Here is a 6,000-nt window from a genome sequence, read left to right on the forward strand (position 1 = left end):
GTCTAAAGAAGCCATTCCCAGCCAGTTTCTTCAAAAGTTGCTTGGGGTTCCTAAAGTAATTTGAGTAGTTTGAGCTTAACCCCCAATATAAAAAACATTTTTGTCACAGACCACCAAAAAACAGGAGCCCTTACTAGTAAATCAGTGTTCAGCCTAGGGTGGGAGGAAGTTGTAGGTTGTGGCAGCCCCTGTATTGTGACCCAACTACACGACTGTTTTTGGGTGGATACTGAAAAGTGCTCGGTGGTATGCCCAGCTAAAAGGGGCCGGGGAGAACACTGTAAAAATGTTTGCAGTTTCCATTTGTTTCCCAGTTGATATTATTGATTGGTTTTATTATACTTTGTATAAATAATTGTCATGTAGATGAGCACCTCAAATACCTGAAGTACTCTAATTTACTCAGCTCACACTAATATACCATGAGCTATAGATATAGTATGTGAAGTTCTCCTACCTACAACTTCTTCCCACTCAGCTGAGACAAAATTTTAGGGAGAACCCCGATAATAATAGCATGCTTTTCCTAAGACCTGAGCATAGTTTTGTGGCTCTCCAAAAATATTCAAATAAGGTTTAAAAGCTCACAACTGTTTAAAATGACCTTGTGGGTTGTAGTTTTACCAGTACCAATCATTAGAAAACTCCTGTACAGGTGTTTTCTACAATTTTTAATCTGCAGTTTAGTTCTTCTCAAACTACATAAATGCAAGTAAAGAAACCTGGAGGCAAAGGCCAGACAGACAGTTTGGGAACCCACTCTGATGAAGCAGATGAAGAGACATCATGGTCATCAGGAAAAAAACGACAGAAAACACACTGGCCCACCTACCCAGAAGTACCTGGTACCAGTGACATATGCATTGCTGCAGGACACAGAAGAAAGAATTATCTGCATTCCAAAAAGGCAATTATAAAATATGATCTTCTACAGAGGGCTATTTTGTGATCTTGGTCATGTGATCACTTTGGAAAGTTAAGTAAACTTCAGAAGTGAAAGATGTTTTGGGCCCCCAGGAGCCGTATCCTTTAATGTGTATGTACGCCAGTGATATCTGCAGTCCTCTAGGCTGCTGGCACTTCCGTCACCCAGGCTTGTTCCAGGCTGGAAGTCTTCAGACATTTTTACTGTCTAGATCTGGATGATAAAACTCCCATGGCATGGGAATTGAAAGGGCTGAGACTTCCATTGTTGTGCATGCACAGCCAATGTACAATGTTAGGAGAAAACACTGAAAGGCTGCAAGAATCCCTCTATTATTGTGATCTAAGGAACTGAGGTTGGATCTGACAGACATCAGTCAATTACAGTTTGAGCTTATCTACTTCAGATTATAATACCAACAGAAAGATCTGTAACGTTAGGCTAATTACACACGTGAGACTTTAACGATCCTTTCCAATGACAAAAGACTTAAAGATAAATCAACAAGCGTTGTACATTCAGCGTCGTTCTGTTCTTTGAAGAGGGGAGGAGGAGAATGAGCAAGCACCTTCTCCCCTTCACTTGTATTACGGTCGGTCGTGGATCCGCCAGGACGGATCCATGAACGACGTCTGACAGCCGCTGTACACACGTCAGATTCTCGTTCGATACCAGCCCTGAGGCTATAATCAGACGAGAATCATCCGACATGTATACATTGCCTTACTTTTCAATGTTTTGTTTATTGAACATGTAAGGGTGAATCTCTCTTGGCCAGTTTTAGATAGACGGAGGATGCCCGGCTAGAGCTGGTACCTCCGGTTGTACCTCTGTCTGTTAGTATTACTTTCCTGTCTTACCCTGTTTGTGATATTACTCTCAGTAGTCCTTCCAGTCTGTCATGGTCCTGGCAAGGAGATAAAATGTCCCCAGGCTATGCTGTCTGTACATTTCCATTGTTTTTAAACTGTCAGGTTTAGAACAAGAAAAACACACAAAATATTTATACATAGCAACAATAGAATCTCCTGGAAAAAATGGCTGTAGATTATTCAGAGGAGAAATGTCCAAGCAAACTAGACGACCACCAGTTTCAGCAGAGCAGATTTTGTCAAGCTTGGGTATGGGACTGTCTAGATATTCTGGATTATTTCTGCAGAGTAGACCTTCAGTGGAGAGGCTCTAAGTAATAATGAATAGCAGCTACTACAAAATTCATTATGTAACTCGAGCACCAACTTCACCTGGACGGTCACTGCCTGAGGCATCTCTACCCAGGCAACCAGAGTTATGTGACAACTGGGACAACTTTTACATGTCACGTACCATGGTAACCCCAGCAACAAGCTATGCCCGCGCCATACCTGTGCAACCTCATACATCGGGGACCCTGGGATATTCTCAGCTACAAGTTGTATGAATTTCTCCAGGCACCACCAGTTCCTCCTCCTAACTGTTGTAGGTTATATATGGCCCAATAACCATTCGATTTGAAATCAATCAGGCTGGCTCCAGCTCTGATCGAAAGCTGGTTGTACAATTGAGTAGACCAGCTGTGGCTGGGTGAACTGCATGGCACAGGAACTTTACGACATCTCGCCTTGATACTTGATGTATTTTTTTTATTGAAAGTAATAGCCTTGTCCTTTTCTTTGATTGTTCAATTGTCTGTGCTTTCCTGGATCCTTTACTGCTCTCCTAAATAAATGTTTATGTAGCTTGTGCAGAAAGAGAAACACAAGCATTAAAGCAACCTGTAGTAATGCACAAGACACACATTGGTGCCCTGTGTAGCTCTTTAGTCTTGGTACCCCAAACAAACCATGCCAAGCCACTGCTGCCATACCCCCAACTCAACCAATATCAATAAAACACAACCATCTAAACCAGGGGTGCCCAACAGGTGGATCACGATCTACCGGTAGATAGCAAAGGCAATGCGAGTAGATCGCAGAGCCCTGCCTTTCAAAATAAACTCTACCACGCACAGGAGTTATTAAGTCCAAGTTTTTATTGTTGGTAGATGATTTTGACTTTTTCATTTTAAAAGTAGCTCTCAAGCCAAAAAAGTGTGGGCACCCCTGATATAAACTCCCACCTCTTCCTCAATCAAGATCAGCTAAACCGTGCCATTATAACTCTTTCTCCTCCCACCCTTCCAGACCCTCACCCCTTCCTCAATCACAATCAGTAAAATGAAGCCACACAAACTCTAACCCCCTCCAACCTATCAGTCCATTACCCCATCCACACCCTACACCTCTTCCTCTAATAAAATCAGCAAAACCAGAAAATCCAACCTTTACCTCTTTCCTAATCAGGATCAGCTAATCCAGGCCATCTAAACGCCTTCCCCTTTCACCCTTCCAGACCCTTACCTGCTGAACACCCTATCCCCTTATTTAACCAAACTCAGTTAAACCAGAACATCCAAACCTTTACTCCTTCCACAAACAAAACCAGTGAGGCCATACAAACTCTAATCCCTCATCCCTTCCAAAATCTTACCTTTTCTGAACCCCAACTTTTAGTAAAACAAGATCCAGACCTTTACCCTTTCCAAGCCCTAACCCCTTTTTTTTTTAAGATCAGCTGAACCAAGCCATCTAAACACCTACCCCTTCCAACTCTCCATACCCTTACCACTTACCTCCTAACCCCTTCCTCAATCACAAACAGGACATGAGGCCAAACAAACCCTAACCCCCCTCCAGACCCTTCCTCAATCAATATTCGTGAACACCCAAACAATTTCCTGTCCAGATCCTTACACCTTTCTCCATTTAAATCTGTTAAACAACAACATCCAAACCTTTACCCCTTCCAGACCCTTAGCTTTTACTCAATCAAATTTCAATAAACCCGACCATCCAAGACCCTTACATCTTTCAAATTCTTACCCTTTTTCAAGTAAGATGAGTTGAACCAGGCCATCTAAATTCCCACCATCTTTCTATACCCTTACCCCTTCTTAAATAAAAATCAGTTAGGTAAGGCCATACAAACTCTAACCCCTTCTCCAAACCCTTATGCCTTCTGAACCCTAACCCCTCTTTAGTCAAAAACCAAATCCTTATCCTTACCTCAATCAAATCAGTTTATTGAGGTCATAAAAAACTCTAACCCCTATCCCTTGCAGACTCTAACTTTTCTGTACCCCAACATCTTCCTCAATCAAAATCATGTAACAGCATCCAAACCTTTACCCCTTCCTCAATCATGATCAGCTAAACCAGGCCATCTACTCCTACCCCTTCCATCTCCCTGTACTATTACCCCTTCTAAATCCTAACACCCCATCTCCAATCAAAATCAGTTAAATGAGGCCATACAATCCCCCCTAACCCTTCCAGACCCGTACCCCTTCCTCAATCAAAATCAGTAAAACCTGCCCATCCCAGACCTGTAGCCCTTCCGCTCTTCAAAATCAGTAAAACAAAGACCATACAATCATCACTAAATCTAAATTGATTGAAACATTCAACCCATTACACATTACCCCTTCCTCAGTCTAAACCAATTATACCCCGACCATCCCAGACTCCTTTCAAATGTTTGCCCCTTTCTCAAGGAAGAGGAGTTGAACCAGGCCATCTCATTCCTACCCCCTCCATCTCTCCATAACCTGACCCCATTCCTCAATCAAAAATCATGTAAACTGGGACATCCATACCCTTATACCTTCCAAACCTTAACCCGTTCTACAATCTAAATCAGCTGAACCCTTATACCTCTCACCCTTCCGGACCCTTACCCCTTCCTCAATCAAGATCAGTAAAACCAGAACATCCCAAATTCTAACCCTCATTCAAATCCTTTCACCCTTCCTCAATCAAAATCAATAAACCAGAACATCCAAACCCTTTCCACGCCCTTCCCTAATCAAAATCCGTAAAACCAGTGATAAACCCAGGCGTTATTATAAGCCGGGTGGGAAGAGTGGCAGGGTATTGTGACTCAGCTCTTCCATAACCTTGTAAAAACTGCCGGGTGGTGCACCCACCTAAAAGCAGCCGGGGTAAACACTGTAAACCATTTGATCCCAGACCCTTACTCCTTTCTCAACCAAGATCGGCTAAACCATGCCATCTTAATTTCTACCCTTCCATCTGTTTACATCCTTACCCCTTCCTCTATCAAAAGCCATGTAAACTGGGACATCCATACCCTCACCTCTTTCAAATTCTAACCCCCTACATGTTAAGGTTTTCTCCGTTCCCCTTTTCATGTGACAGGGGGAGGGGCACACCACTCTGAATTCATGCAGGGAGGAAGGAAAGATGAATTCTGATTGGCTGCTGATGCTTCCTGATGGCCATACACTGAAATCTGATTGGGCGATCACCTATACGTTTACCGAAGCTGAGACAGGAAGGAAAACCTAAACAATCCATCTTATAATAGATGTGAGCGGCTCTCCCTTGTAAGGAGATTGTACAATCAGATTATATAGTGTATGCTCAGCCTCACTGATATATGTCAGGGCATGCTGGGCTTTGCAGTCCTCCTGGAGATAAGTCTCTGGGTAAATAGGACAAGCAGGCATGCTGGGACTTGTAGTCCACACCGTCAGGCCGCCTCTTAGAACTTCAGACCCTCAATATACACAAGTGTCATAGGAAGCCTCCCAGCGCCGTCCTCCCTCACCTTATCCAGTGCAGGCTGCGACTCTCCTCGCTCCTTTCGTCCTACATCAGTCGTACTGACCCTCCCAGCACTCGGCAGGCCCGGCCGGGTCACCGCTTCCGCAACCTGCAGGGCGGAACATCCACAGACCGCCGCAAGATGTCCGTCCTCTCGCTCCGGTCATGTGACGTCGACCTTCCGCATCAGCTATTGGTCAGAAACAGTTTCAGTGGTTGCAGCGTCCAATAAGAGTCTAGCTATGCCTTGACGGAACCAGGAAGAAGGCGGGGTCTCTTGGTTTCCACAGAGAGGCTTGGAACGCGGCTTGTTGACAGTGACAGGTCCTAGGAAGCTGCGCATGCGCAGACACATGGTAGGGAGTTCTGATCGCTTCTTGAACATAAGCAAGGGTTTACCCTGCTTTATTGTCTGCAATTCTTCTTTGAAAG

General features: G+C 44.0%; 1 protein-coding gene across 8 annotated transcripts in view; it reads right to left on the reverse strand.

Annotated features, from left to right (window-relative positions):
* RALGAPB (Ral GTPase activating protein non-catalytic subunit beta) overlaps nucleotides 1-5,729 on the reverse strand; it is a 53,161-nt gene extending 47,432 nt beyond the window's left edge. For 4 of the 8 annotated variants that reach the window (XM_072403666.1, XM_072403664.1, XM_072403662.1 and 1 more), the window contains exon 1: nucleotides 5,573-5,729. The gene's annotated coding sequence lies outside the window, so the exon portion shown is untranslated. The remainder of the gene's footprint in view (nucleotides 1-5,572) is intronic. The other 4 variants (XM_072403669.1, XM_072403668.1, XM_072403665.1 and 1 more) reach the window with 1 other exon arrangement.
* Nucleotides 5,730-6,000: the final 271 nt, after the last annotated feature.

Source organism: Pyxicephalus adspersus, chromosome 3 (assembly GCF_032062135.1).
Source record: "Pyxicephalus adspersus chromosome 3, UCB_Pads_2.0, whole genome shotgun sequence".
In the NCBI taxonomy this organism is placed as follows: Eukaryota; Metazoa; Chordata; class Amphibia; order Anura; family Pyxicephalidae; genus Pyxicephalus; species Pyxicephalus adspersus.